This window comes from Phyllostomus discolor, chromosome 1 (assembly GCF_004126475.2).
Source record: "Phyllostomus discolor isolate MPI-MPIP mPhyDis1 chromosome 1, mPhyDis1.pri.v3, whole genome shotgun sequence".
Classification (NCBI taxonomy): Eukaryota; Metazoa; Chordata; class Mammalia; order Chiroptera; family Phyllostomidae; genus Phyllostomus; species Phyllostomus discolor.
The window spans coordinates 129,964,090-129,978,612 of record NC_040903.2 but is presented as its reverse complement, the minus strand read 5'-3'; the positions used below and the strand labels follow the sequence as shown (position 1 = coordinate 129,978,612).

General features: G+C 42.0%; 1 long non-coding RNA gene across 1 annotated transcript in view; it reads right to left on the bottom strand.

The window, feature by feature from the left end:
* The window catches only part of LOC118501284, a 20,024-nt gene extending 5,501 nt beyond the window's left edge, over positions 1–14,523 (bottom strand). The window contains exons 1-2 of the long non-coding RNA XR_004903909.1: positions 14,511–14,523; positions 9,639–9,642 (exon numbers count right to left, since the gene is read on the bottom strand). This is a non-coding gene — a long non-coding RNA (uncharacterized LOC118501284). The remainder of the gene's footprint in view (positions 1–9,638; positions 9,643–14,510) is intronic.

The window sequence follows — 14,523 nt, the reverse complement described above, 5'->3', positions numbered from 1 at the left end:
GAGACAGTACCCTATGGCAGAGTAACTCAGGAGGGCCAGCCCTGGTGTATTGGCCCATACTCCATTCTCCACTCCAGACTTGCTGAATTGGAAGAATTCCAACCCCTCATATAGGGAGGATCCTCAGAGAATGGCAGATCTTATAGCTTCTTTGCCATTTTTGCCTCTCATTATCCAAACTGGACAGATATACAGGTTCTCCTTAATATCTTGCTAACAGCAAATGAGAGACAGCTGGTTGTAAATAAGACTAATAAAGAGGCTCAACACCTCCACCAAGAGAATCCCAGTGAGACTCCCAACCTGGCCAAGGCAATTCCCTTGACAGAGTCTGGCTGGAACCCAAATGGTAGGAGCCTAGCCTTCCCCAAACATTATAGAATATGCATACTGGAAGGGCCTAAGAAGAGGGTGCCCAAGCAAAAGAGCCTGACTATGATACAGGCCCTTCAGCAAAAGTCAGATGAGAACCCTTCTGAATTTTAGAGAGGATCTATCAGGTCTATAGAAAGCAGACTGATGCTGATCCACAGGCATCGTAGAATGTGTGGATGGCAAATATGACTTTCATTGGGAAAAGTATCCCAGATATCAGAAAGAAACTCCAGAGCTTAGATGGGGCAGTGAGAATGAATCCCTCTCAGCTGATAGACATAGCCTTTAAAGCCTGCAATGCTTGGGAAACAAGGAAGACAAAGCAGGCCATGGTGTTAGAAACAGGGTGGTGAGACCAGAAAAAAAAGTGGGACCTTAAAGAAAAAATGTAGGCCCTTTAGGCATCAATCAATGTGCCTATTGCAAGGAGGAGCCCACAGGAGAAAGGAGTGCCAAAAATTCAAAGGGGAAAGTAGGATTGAAAACACTCACAGGAAAACACCAAAAAGGCAAGGGGAGTTTAATGATGAATGAGGAGGCCTAGAGGCCCCCTTGGACATCTCCTGACCTATTACTATTGCCTCACAGGAGCCCCAGGTGCAGCTGATGGTGAGGAACAAGCTATTGATTTTCTTGTAGATACAGGAGCTACATACTCAGTGCTGAATACAAAAGTAACCAAGAAAAGTTTGGATACAGTAATGGTTACTGGAATGACTGGATAATTATAGAAACAGGCATTCCTTCAACCCCTAGAATGCCAGCTTTGAAATCAAAAGACCCCACATAGTTTTCTCTACATGCAAGACTACCCTATTCCACTGCTGGGTGGAGATTTACTTTGCAAATTGCATGCACAAGTAACTTTTTCTCCTGAAAAGCAGCAGCTATGTATAGAGGTCCCAATGGAACATTCTCTCCAGCCCCAGGTGCCCCCAACTTGCCCAGAAGGTCCCAGAAATGAGCTCTTCCCACCTGAGATCTATGAACAGGTTGATGGAACCATTTAGGCTGATGGAACCTAGGTAAAGCAGTTAAGGTGCAACTCACAAAATTCAACTTAAAAGAAGGGGTGTGGATCCCATGGAAGAAACAGTACCCCCTTGAAAAGGAGGCATTAGAGGGGATTCAGCCAATATTGCAGAATTTCTTAAATTTGGGGCTAATTCAGTAATACCAGTCTGTGGGGTAAGTGGAGGCAGTCTGGCTTCCTCACCCAGGTATCTGGGTAACTAAGGAGAGCAGTGTTCCCATAGCATTGGAGGGGCCTGATAACCAGTGTTCTCATAGCCTTGAGACTGGGTCTGATAAGCTGTTCCCATAACATGAATTGGGCTTGCATGCACAGAATTATGTTATGTTATGTAATGTTCTGGCAGTTTTATTGCTTTGTTCCCCTCTAGTGTTTAAATAGGTAGGGACTCCCTGCTGGGAGTTGTAGGAGACCATTCTGTGTGGTGTGGGCCCTGCTCCCACTCGGAGATGCACAGAACCCACACTCACAGATAGGTTCTCCCATGGGGAATCAGGCCTGCACTGTACCTAGACTACTATGAGACTTGCTTTTGCTAAAACTCCCTCACCCTGAATTAAGGACATTTACTGCAAAGTAACTTCCTAAAATCCATGCTAAACCTTCCAAGGATGAGTGTAACTGGTTCAACCACTTTTGCCTTTTCATTTGCAAATATCCTTCTTCTGTGATGTGATTAGTGGCATCATCTCCTTTATTTTCTGTAAAAGGTAACCACCTAAATTGAACCTGTGCATAGTAAATGAGGGCCATCAGGTAACTTTTGGAGAAAAGAAATAAAGGCGTGTCATGGTTGAGGCCTTGGCTTTTTCTCCCCTTGAGAAAAAAGCCATGTTGTCCCTTTTCCTCCACAAGACTCTGTAGTCCATGTGAATTTCTTGTGCCTCATCCACAATGTGGTGGATCCCACGAACTGGGGCCCACATCAGGGGGTGGTGATGATGACAGACACAAGGGGACAGGTGCCACAAAGGGTGTCACGCTGGGGAGCAAGGGCCATGACATAAGATATGCAGATAGACACGCAGCTTGAAGCATGCATGGCTCGCCCACCTGTGATAAAGGCATGCCAGACATCCAATGGATCCTGAATATACTTCCATCTGCATGAATACGTGAACCTAAGTGGCTTTGAAGGATGGAAACACACAGTCTGTCTATAACACTCCCCTTCTTCCAGTCAAAAAGACTCACTTTAACCAATATAAATTTTTATAGGATCTTAGAGCCATAAATGACATTGTGCAGGACATTCACCCTACGGTGCCTAACGCCTATACTCTGTTAACCATAGTACCTGAGGATAGCAAATGGGTTTAATTTCTGGACTTGAAGGATGCCTTTTTCTGCATCTCAATAGATGAACAGGCTCAATTACTGTTCATCTTCAAAAGGCAGGGCCCAGAAACAAAAGCCACACTCCAATACTGCTGGACTGTGCTACCTCAAGGATTTAAGAACTCCCTAGCTATATTTGGTGAAGTGTTAGCCAAGGACTTACAGGGATATTCAATTGAGATCAGGAATTCTTCTACAATATGTAGAAGACATATTGATAACTAGCAGTACCTACAAGGACTGCTTGCTCAACACCACCACCATCCTATATCACTTGGCTAAAAGGGGATACAAGGCATTGCCTCACAAGCCCCTGTTTTGTAAACAGGAGTTGTCATACCTGGGATTTCAACTGAAGCAGAGCACTAGGAGCTTGATGGCAGATAGAAAGCAATACATTGCTACACTAAAAATCCCAGAAAACCAAAGACAGATTCATGGGTTATTAGGGATTACAGGGCATTGCCAAATTTGAATTCCAAACTTTGGACATATGGCAAAACCACTGTATGATTCCTTGAAAAGACTGAACTCTGAACCTTTAGAATGGACAACAGATTGTAAGGTAGCATTTGATGCCTTGAAGGAAAATCTGGTTTCAGCTCCTATGCTAAGATTGCCCAATTGACAGAAGCCTTTCAAATTGTACATTTGTGAAAGGCAGGGGTTTGGACTGGGTTAACTAACCCAGACTCTTGGAAACATTCCCAGACTCATAGCCTATCTCTCAAAGAAACTAGATCACACAGCAAAGGAATAGCCACCTTGTCTTCAAGCAGTGGCAGCTACCTGTGACATCTTATAGAAAACTGAGAATTTCACTTTGGGACAGGCTACTATGGTATTGGTATCACACCAGGTTCTATGTCTATTGGAACAGACAGCAGGGTAGTGGCTGATGGCAGGGTGCATGGGAAAACACCAGGTCCTTCTGTTGGATAACCCAAATGTTAGCTTGTAGACTGCAACAACCTTGAATCAGGCCACTCTGTTTCCAGACATGGAAGGAAACTCAGACCTCCAGCATGGCTGCATGAAAATTATTCACCAAGTTTATTCTAGCAGGCTGGATCTACTGGACCAACTGTTGGCAGCATCAGACTGGGAGCTGTACGCAAACAGGAGCAGCTTTGTGGCCAATGGCCAATGATGAGCTGGGTATGCAGTAGTCATTGTAGACAAGGTAGTAGAAGCCCAAGCCCTTGTGCTGGGAACCTCAACACAAAAGGCTGGGTTGATAACCCTCATAAAAGCCTTAGTATTGTCTCAGAGAAAGAAGGGTAACATCTTTCCCCAAATATGGGGTCCATGTAGTCCATGTAGTCATGGTAGTCCATGCCCATAGAGCAACATGGAAGGAGAGAGGACTCAGCCCTTGGGAACAAGGATGTTAAACATGAAGAGGAGATTATACAATTGTTAGAGGCAGTGAACCTACCAGACCAGGTTGCCATAATGCACTGCCCAGGACACCAAAGGGATAGTTCCCAGGGAAACCAAACTGCTGATAATGCAGCATGACAAGTAGCCAGAGGGCTGCCATGCTTAGGGGTTTTGATCCCCTGTTTAGACTTGTCAGAATGTAAACCTCATTACACAGAATGATATGAGGAATGGGTCCACAAATGGGGATTCACTAACACTGATCCCAATACCATATGGAAGATCAACACCCATGGTATGATCTTTCTTCCCAAGGCTCTAGTGTATTACATCCTCAAACACCTACATTAAGGGACCCATTCTGGAAGGGATGATTCTGGAAGGGACCCATTCTAATGATGGACCTCATTAGATCACATATGAAGAGACCCCATTTGCAAAGGACTGTTCAAAGGATCACCCAAGCCAAAAACAACCCTAAGACAGAATGTGCCCCAGTGAAAAAGGGAATACAATATAAAATAAAGGGTTATGCCCATTTGAGGACTGGTAGGTAGACTTTACACAAATGCCTAAAACCAGAGGGAATTTCAAATTTTCATTAGTTTGTGTGGACACTTTTCCCAGATGGGTAGAAGCATATCCCAATAGAACTGAGAAGGTTGCTGAGGTAGTGAAACTTCTTACAGAAATAATTCCTAGGTTTGGACTTCCTCACAGTATTCAGAGTGACAATGGACCATCATTCACTTCAGATACCTCCCAGCAGGTTGGACAGGCACTGCAAATAAGATGGAAACTACATGCATCTTGGAGACCTCAATCTACGGGAAAGACTGAGAAAATGATCCACACAATAAAGACCCTGGCAAAAATATGCCAGGAATCATGTTTGAAATGGGACCAGGCATTTACCATTGCTTTACTCCAGATTAGGGTAGCACCCAGAAGTGTGCTTAAGTTAAGCATTTTTGAAATAGTTTATGAGAGGCCCTTACAAATCTCTGTTCTGGGAGCACCTCCCCTAGATTTGGAGCATGAGCCATAAATTGAGCAATATGTACAACATTTATGGCAAACAGTAACCATTCTGCACAAGTTGGCTCATTGCAAGTCCACCTACCAATCTGATGAGCCCTTATACCCATTGCATCTGGGGGACTGAGCCTCACTAAAGACTTGGAAGACTCAAGGACCTAAACAGCAGTTAGCCAAGCAATGGGCTGGTCCCTATGATGGCCTACTGACAATGTAGTCTTCTCTAAAGCTCACAGAAATTAAGCCTTGGATCCACCACACACAAGTAAAATGGGCACTGCCTCAGGAGAATTTGAACTCTGCTGCTGTGGTTGACACTGAAAAGGAAAGCTAGACCTGCAGTCAGAAAGACTGGAAATTTCTATTTTGGAAGACAGTGGGCCCCAATGTAAAGTGACAATGTACCTTCACTCTATTTATGCGTTTGGCGATTCAGGGACTTTGAGCTGCCAGATACTGAGTTTGAGTGTGGTCCTTTCCATCATTAAAAAGGACAAGGTCTGAAGGTGAGTTATGATTATTCCTGAGTAAGAAGATCTATGAAGATTGCAGGAGGTGTGTAGAAGGTTGTAAAGTATATAGAAAGCTGAAAAAATAAAAAGGTTTATGAAGGTTGTAGAGGCCATAGAAGGGGATAAAAGATTTTCTTTGAAAGGAAAGAAACCTCAGTACTTGGATCCAGTTATTCTTTGCTTTAGGTTTTGTTTTGTTTCTTGCTTTCTGATCTTTTGGGGACTTGGGGAACTTAGCTGTTTCATTTACACCAGGAATCCTTTGTCTCTGTCATTAGGAGCTTCATGCCATTTGGACCTCATAAAGGTCATTTGAGGTCTGGTTTGCATGAGAACATGTCCCTGCTGTTTGGGGCTTCATGCCATTTGGACCTAAGAAAGATCATCTGGTGCTGGTTAGAGCCAGCTGGGGCAAGAAAGGATGTCTCTGCTGTGAGACTGATTGATGAGAGGTCATGTCTCTGCCAGGAGAACAGTGGACACACTGGTAGGCAAGAGAATGCCTCTACCATTGGGGTTTTGTACCATTAGTGCCAGGTAGAATCCAGCAAAGGTGAGAACATAGCTCTGCCATTTGGGGTTTCATACCATTTGGACCTAGGAAAGGTTGTCTGATGCTAGTTAGAGCCAGCTGAGGTGAGGGAATGTCTCTACCATTGGAGCTTTGTGCCATTTAGCACCTGGGAAAGGCTGTCTCTGTGACCAGGTAGTGTGACCAGGTGGTGGGAGACAATATTTTAAGACTAGTTTTAGACCTCTCTTATGTTTTTTTGTTTGTTTGTTTGTTTTGGAACTCTGTCTTTGCTTTGGATTTTTTTGTTTTGTTTCTGTTTTTTAAAAAACAGGTTCCTAAGGGTTAAAACTTTATATTAAGTTAGGAAGTAATAGAAGATATAAGGCATGGAAATGCAATTTTGGGGCATGTTAGAAGCACAAGGATTTCCTTTTTGTTTTGTATTTTTCTCCCTACTTGATCCCTTTAGAATTTGGCATTCTTTTTTAAAATATATCTTTTAAAAATCCCATTCAATTTAGTAAAGAGTGATGTTTGAAAAGACTACAATAATTAAAAAGATTCTTTGAAAAATAATTATGAATGCATTTTTAAAACAAAAATGGAATCTTTCTTTTTTTCTTAAGAGTAACACCACTGTAAATATTTTTTGTCACGTGTCCTGTTAACATGTGGAGCAGTTTTCCAGGATTTTCCAGAATTTCTTAGGAGTGAAATTGTTGGTATGTACAGAATGCCAATGCTTAAGTTTCAAGAAGATGATACATTGTTCCATAGGGCTGTGTCACTGGATTCCCCCACCTGCATTATGAGTGTTCATGTTGATCTTCATCCTCTACAACAGCAATTTTCAACTGGTGTGCACAAGAGTTTTTACAACGTGAAATACCTGATTATTTAGTCAGGGGCACTGACTCCTTTTCCCTTAGACTGTCAAATTAAAAAATGACAACAGCTAACACAATAATAGTTATCCAGTGTGAATTTTACCTATATGCTTTTTGTTTGGGCAAAAACATATATTTTTTGGTGTGCCTCAGAATTTTAGGAATCAGTTTATGCGTGCCAGGAGATGAAAATGGTTGAAAGTTGCTGCTCTACAATAATTGGTGTTGTCAGATGGCATTCTTATCAATCTGGTGATTAAAAATGGATGTCTTATTCTGGTCTGAATTCACACTTCTCAATTTGAGCAAAGGTTGAACACGTTTTTATATGTTTATTAGCCATTCATATTTCCTCTTTTAAGACTTTCCTATACACATTTGTTTTCTTGTATTTATCATTTTTAGGCATTTAAAAGTGAAATTCTTTTTTAATATATTTTATTGATTATGTTATTACAGTTGTCTCATTTTTCCTCCTCTTTATTCCCCTCTGACCCATACCCCTCCCACCATCACTCCCCAACCTTAGTTCATGTCCATGGGTTGTACATATAAGTTCTTTGGCTTCTCCATTTTCCATACTATTCTTAACTTCCCCCTATTTTGTATCTTCCATTTTTGCTTCTTATTCCCTGTACTTTTTCCCCAACTCTCCCCTCTCCCCCTACCTGCTGATAAACCTCCATATGATCTCTATTTCTGTGAATCTCTTCCTGTTCCTCTTGTTTCCTTAATTCATTTTTGGGTTTTTTTAGATTCAGTTGTTGATAGTTGTGTGTTTGTTATCATTTTACTGTTCGTATTTTTGATCTTCTCCTTTTTCTTAGATAAGTCCCTTCAACATTTAATATAATAAGGGCTTGGTGATGATGAACTCCTTTAACTTGACCTTATCTGGGAAGCAATTTACCTGCCCTTCTAGTCTAAATCAGGGGTGTCAAACTCATTTTCACTGGGGGCCACATCAGCCTCGAGGTTGCCTTCAAAGGGCCGAATGTAATTTTAGGACTGTATAAATGTAACTAGTCTTTAACAGTTAAGTGAGAGCTTGGTGCTGCTGCCAGGTAGAAACAAGGTGCAGGGCCAGATGAAACAAGGTGGAGGGCTGGATTAGACTCATGAGCCTTGTGTTTGTCACTTATGTTCTAAATGATAGCTTTGGTGGATAGAGTAATTTTGGATGTAGGTCCTTGTCTTTCATGACTTGGAATACTTCTTTCCAATCCCTTCTTGCCTGCCAGGGTTGTTTTGAGAAGTCTTATGGGAACTTCTTTGTAGGTAAATCTCCCCTTTTCTCTTGCTGCTTTTAAGGTTCTCTCCTTATCTTTAATCTTGGGTAATGTAATTATGATGTGCCTTGGTGTGTGCTTCCTTGGGTCTAACTTCTTTGGGACTCTCTGAGCTTCCTGGACTTCTTAGAAGTATATTTTCTTCAGTAAATTAGGGAAGTTCTCCTTCATTATGTTTTCAAATAAGTTTTCAGTTTCTTGCTCTTCCTCTTCTCCTTCTGGCACCCCTATGATTCAGATGTTGGAACATGTAAAGTTGTCCTGGAGGTTCCTCATTTTTTGAATTCTTGTTCCTTCAATATGTTCCAGTAAAATGTTTATTTCTTCCTTCTGTTCCAAATCATTGATTTGAATCCCAGTTTCCTTCCCTTCACTGTTGGTTCCCTGTATATTTTTATTTCACTTTGCAGAGCCTTCAGTTCTTCCTCTATTTTGCGCCCGTTCTCAATCATTTCTGTGAGCATGCTGATTACCAGTGTTTTGAACTCTGCATTTGAGAGGTTGGTTATCTCCTTTTTGCTTAGTTCTTTTTCTGGAGTTTTGATCTGTTCTTTCATTTTGCCCATAGTTCTTTGTTTCAGCATACCCGTTACATTGTAAGGGTCGGTCTGGAACCTTAAGTATTCTCCAGGGTTGAGCAACCTACTTTGCAGCATTGTGTCACCCTATGTCAGGGAGGGGTCAGAGAGGGAACAATGCCACTTGCTTGGCTCTTACCCTGCTTTCTGCCACTTCCCTTGCCACCTATAAGCAAATTGGGCCTTTCAGGTGCTGATTCTTGGGTTGGCGGGTTTGTGTATGTTCTAGGACCCTGTGGGTCTCCTCAATGAACTCTTCTGTGAGGCTGCAAGTTCCTCCCACCACCACAACCCCCACAGGATTTTACAGCCAGAGGGTTTGAGGCTTTAGTTTTTTACTCTGGAACCCTGGGTTGCATGGTCTGTATCTCTCCCTAGTTGTTCCTACCAGCTTATCTATATGCAAATGTGGGACTGCCCAGTCTGCGAGCTGCTACCTTGCCAAGCCCATCTACCACCTTGCCTCGCATCCTCATGGGACAACATTTAAAGTTGTGCCAGGGGTTCCTAAGACTTTCCTCATTTTTTTGAAATTTTGTTTCTTCATTCTGTTCTGGTTGAATGCTTATTTTTTCCTTCTGGTCCAAACTCTTGATGTGAGTCCCAGTTTCCTTCCCATCACTGTTGGTTCCCTATGCATTTTCCTTTATTTCACTTTGTATAGCCTTCACTCTTTCCTCTATTTTGCAACCATACTCAACCATTTCTGTAAGCATCCTGATTACCAGTGTTTTGAACACTGCATCTGATAGATTGGCTATTTCCTCATCACTTAGTTGTATTTTTTCTGGAGCTTTGATCTGTTCTTTCATTTGGGCCTTTTTTTTTTTTTTTGCCTTGGCATGCCTGTTAAAGGTGGAGCCTTAGGTATTTGCCAGGGTGGGGCAACCCAAGATGCTACATTGTGGCACTGTATGGGAGGAGGGGTCCAAGAGGGAACAATGCAGCTTGTGGGGCTCTCAGCCTGCTTTCAGTCACTTCCTCTGATACCCACAAGCAAATTGGGCTCTTCTGGTGCTCATTCACAGGTTGATAGGTTTGTGTACATTCTAGGACCCTGTAGGTTTCTCCAGCAAACTCTCTTGTGAGCTTGGGAGTTTCTCCCACCACCATAACCCCACAGATTTTTTCAGTCAGAGGTTTTGAGGCTTTATTTCTCCACACTGGAACCCTGTGTTGCACAATCTGTCTCACTCCTCAGTTGTTCCTCTTGGTTTATTTGCATGAAAAATTGGGACTGCCTGGTCTACCAACTGCCACATCACCTGGTCTGGCAGCCACTGCTTTGACCACCCAAATTTTCCAACCACCACTTTGTCATGAGTCTTCTTCACCCCAGCTGCCCACCTCTGCCCTTCCTATCAGTCTGGATGAATGTTTCTTCTTTAACTCCTTGGTTGTAAGACTTCCATACAGTTTGACTTTCTGTCATTCTGGTTGTTTTTTGTTTTTAAATTTGTTGTTGTCCTTCTTTTGGTTGTATGAGGAGGCACAGTTTATCCACCTACAGATCCATCTTGGCCAGAAGTCCTCAGAATTTGGCATTCTTAATAAGTGAAGTATGATAGAAAAGTTTCTTGGCATGAAACCAATAAGACCAGTTTCAAATTATGATTTTAATAACCAAGACTTTGACTGGAATGTCATGCTTGAAGGAGGCATGCCTGTGCTCTGATTGTTACCATAAAGCCTTGGGAGCTAATGAAAGCCAACTGCATAAGTGGCCTGGTAGGTTTTTGTCATGTGGTTCATGGCAGTCTTTCCAGGGAAGGAATGAAGGTTGCTTCCCTGACAGATAGTAAAGAGGAACCTTAAAAATGATAGGAAACTCAAGGGCTTGAGGAATACAGGTACTGTAGGTAATGCCAATAGCAGGTGTGGGGCTTGGATTTTGTGCCCTCAAGGGTTGACTAAGGGTCAGTCTAAAGTTTCCTTGTGTAAGTTCCAGCAAAGCAGACTTAAACAGCCTATGTGTTCAGTGCTATTCTTTTTGTTTTTATACAAACAATGAGGCAAAATTGAAAACTAGCATCCTTTTTAGGATAATGGGGTTGAACTTAGGGAGAAGAATCATTTTTAAGGAAAATCTCAATGCTCAGTCATGAACATCAAGCTCTAGTGCAGCTGTCTTCAATGTTTCTTTTTCCTTGAGAGCTGAACTGGTTTCACCTGATGATACTGAGTTGTCACTTCTTAATATCATTCCAGTAAAAGCCTTGCAATTGAATATTGTATCAAAAGACAGTCTGTGGACTCAGAAATGGTGTAGGCCCCACTTGAGAAGCTCACCTGCATCACCACCTCCTGGGACTCAACAGTTTGGCTGGGCTAAATGGTTGAGTTTGTGAAGTTTGGGGTAACCTATTGGCTTCACCTTAAAACTGCTCTCTTTTTCTGCGTTAAAGTTTGGACAGAAAGGGTTCAGAAGTGCTGAAGGGGGAATCTCGGGATTTTCCCCTCAGCCTATTTAAGTTGAGTAGGCAATAGGGTTTCAGACAGGTGTGACATGCTTGCACACCTTCCTCCAATGAAGGCACTTTTTCTTAATCAGGAACACTGTAGAATTAGTCCCTACATTTGTTATTTAGTTGTTATAGTTTTTTTAAAGATTTTATTTATTTAATTTTTAGAGAGGGAAGGGAGGGAGAAAGAGAGAGAGAGAGAGAGAAATATCAATGTGTGGTTGCTGGGGGTCATGGCCTTCAACCCAGGCATGTACCCTGACTGGGAATCAAACCTGCGACACTTAGTTGTTATAGTTTTGATAGTGCCAAATATGTTACCTCCAGAACTCAGCAAGAATGCCAACTTATCCAGTAAAGCCACCCTTTGAACATCATGCATACTGCTTTCCAGGGGCAACCAACTAACCTGGACTTTGCAACTTCCTTCTCCTTCATGTGAAGGCTCCCTTCCATTCCAGATGCCCTTTTGTTAGGGACCTCTTTACCAGGGGATAGGTAGGACTATGCTCCTTGTCCAGTAAGAAGTAGTTACAGAAGAATGAGACCACCATCCATCTGCCCTTATAAGATTACAAGTGTCCAGAGTGTTAAAGGGGGAAATTGTAATGGGTGGGACACACCCTGGAAATGGGAGGGGTGGAGAAGCACCAAAGACAGCACATGCTGCAACTGGGACCACATGTGCATGATGCAGCAAAAAGATGTGCATAGGGCTGACCCAAAAGCTAGGAGGGTGACTGGATGGGAAGGACATATCCTCCCATCTACATCCACCAAGGCAGGGGATTATGGGTGGGTCTTAAAGCAGAGTGTGCAAAAATGCCACATGCTTTTACTCCACATCCTTGGCTGGTGGGTCTGCAGCTGGGAGCTAAGGTTCATGAGCGGCAGGACTTGCTGGGAGTATTTCATTGACTGAGCCACTCAGCCAGGGCCAGGCTATTCTTTGAAGACAGCAGTGAACATTGTGGAGTCAAATGAGGCTACCACTTCTTTTTAATTGATTCTAGAGTTGAGGTAGCATTTCCATTAATGTGCCTAGAATAACATTACCCTCAGTAGGTGGACATTACACACTTGACACAAAGAGAATTCAGGAGCAATAGTAACTTCAAAGCCACATTGAACAATATTGCATCCCAATTAAATTAAATTTATTGTATCCCAATTAAATTTATTTAGAATCTAATTCTGACTCCATGTCAGTTTTTTGTTTATCTTTTTGCCCCTCAAAATTATATTACCATGTAAATACATTGAGCATAAGCTTATAATTTGATTCAAAACATTGAAAAACATATTGGAAAGAAGAGCTATAAAGACCTAGACATTTAGCACTTTCAGATTTATGTTTACTTTTCAATGAGTCATTTGTTCAGCCACTTAACTAGTTTATAATCTACCTAATTATGGTATAATTTAGCTATTTCTCCATTTTGGTAAGAAATGTATCATTGAGATGCTTTTTAATGTTAATTGATATCCTGATATCAGGTCTGTTACAAACGACTTATCTTTGAACTTAATAATACCACCAAAGAAAGACATAGGATAGTCTTTCTTGACTATCCTATGGGGAATGAAGGAGATAGACCTTCATTCCCTTTGCCTTGTGCCTGAACAATCCAGTCAATTACAGGGTATAGCTGAGTTTGTTCTAAACATATTAATTTAATCTTTCCCTTTTTGTGCTCCTCCTGGCACCTTTGTTCAAGCATATATCACCTTGATTGATTGCCTCCTCACTAAATTTGGATCCATATTTGAGGAAATCTGAAAGTTGTGCAATTTGCAGAGTTCTCTTTAAGGAAAATAATACAGAATTACAAAAGTAAAATTATATATTGTAAGTGACTCATGCAAGGGAGGAAGCTTGAGGCTTAGCTTCACTGTAAAGATGCCTCTGCACCTCACTGATTGATCAGGAGTTTGGAATAGTGTGATAACAAGACTGACAAGACACATGGTCCCATTGTACTTACATTCTAACCACAAGAAATAATTCTACATTAAGACCAGCAGCAGATTATGGTTCACTGGTGCTGATTTAACATGTGCCTGATGTTGCCACAAAAGATGGGAAGTTAGTCCTCCCCTCTCCTCTCCTCTCCTCTCCTCTCCTCTCCTCTCCTCTCCTCTCCTCTCCTCTCCTCTCCTCTCCTCTCCTCTCCTCTCCTCTCCTCTCCTCTCCTCTCCTCTCCTCCCTTCCCTTCCCTTCCCTTCCCTTCCCTTCCCTTCCCTTCCCTTCCCTTCCCTTTCTTTTCTCTTTCTTACTATTTTTATTTACTCCAATTAGGATCCCTCTTCATCCTAACCCTCACCCCAGCCAGAGCTACATTTTACAACTTGACCTTGATTTCTCCCTGAATGTTTTAATTTCAGATCTCTGTCCTTGGAACGCTGTTTTCCAAACTTCTCATTTTTAGTCTAGTCTCTTCTAGTCCCTTGTCTTCAGAATTTCCAACACCATAGGATGAGCAGGCAGGTACAATGTGAGGTCGAGAAAAGCAGGGAATAGACTGTTATGTTTTATGTTTTCTTTAGTGGACTAGTTCCCTATTGTGCATGTCAGGAGACATTGTGGGACCATATCTGCTGTTTTGCTATTTTACAAAAGCCAATATTCTTTACAATAATGAGTATTTGAACATCAATTTATTACCTTAAATTGTATGTGCTTGGGACCCTTGACATTTGCTCTTTCTAAATTTCCACTTTTATACTACTATATAAGAGTAACAGTCTGAATAACTATTATATCATCTCTTAAAATGTAAGCCAGTGAAATAAGCCACGTGTATCAGAAACAACCAGGAAGCCTTTTAACGTGCCAATTCCCAAGTCCTGTCTTACTCTGTGGTAGAGAGAGTAGCAAAGGCCTTCATGGAAAATGACAAGGCCAATGGGTCTCAAATTTTAACAAACACTAGAATCTCCTGGAGAGCTGGTTAAAACAGGTCACTGGGTCCTGACCCAGGAGTTTCTGATTCAGTCAGTTTAGGATGAACCCTGATGCTGATGGTCCAGGGACTATGCTTTGAGGAGCATAGGACTAGGCCTTCCCACAAGCTCAGTGACAGGCATCATGGTAGACTAACAACAGATTCACTG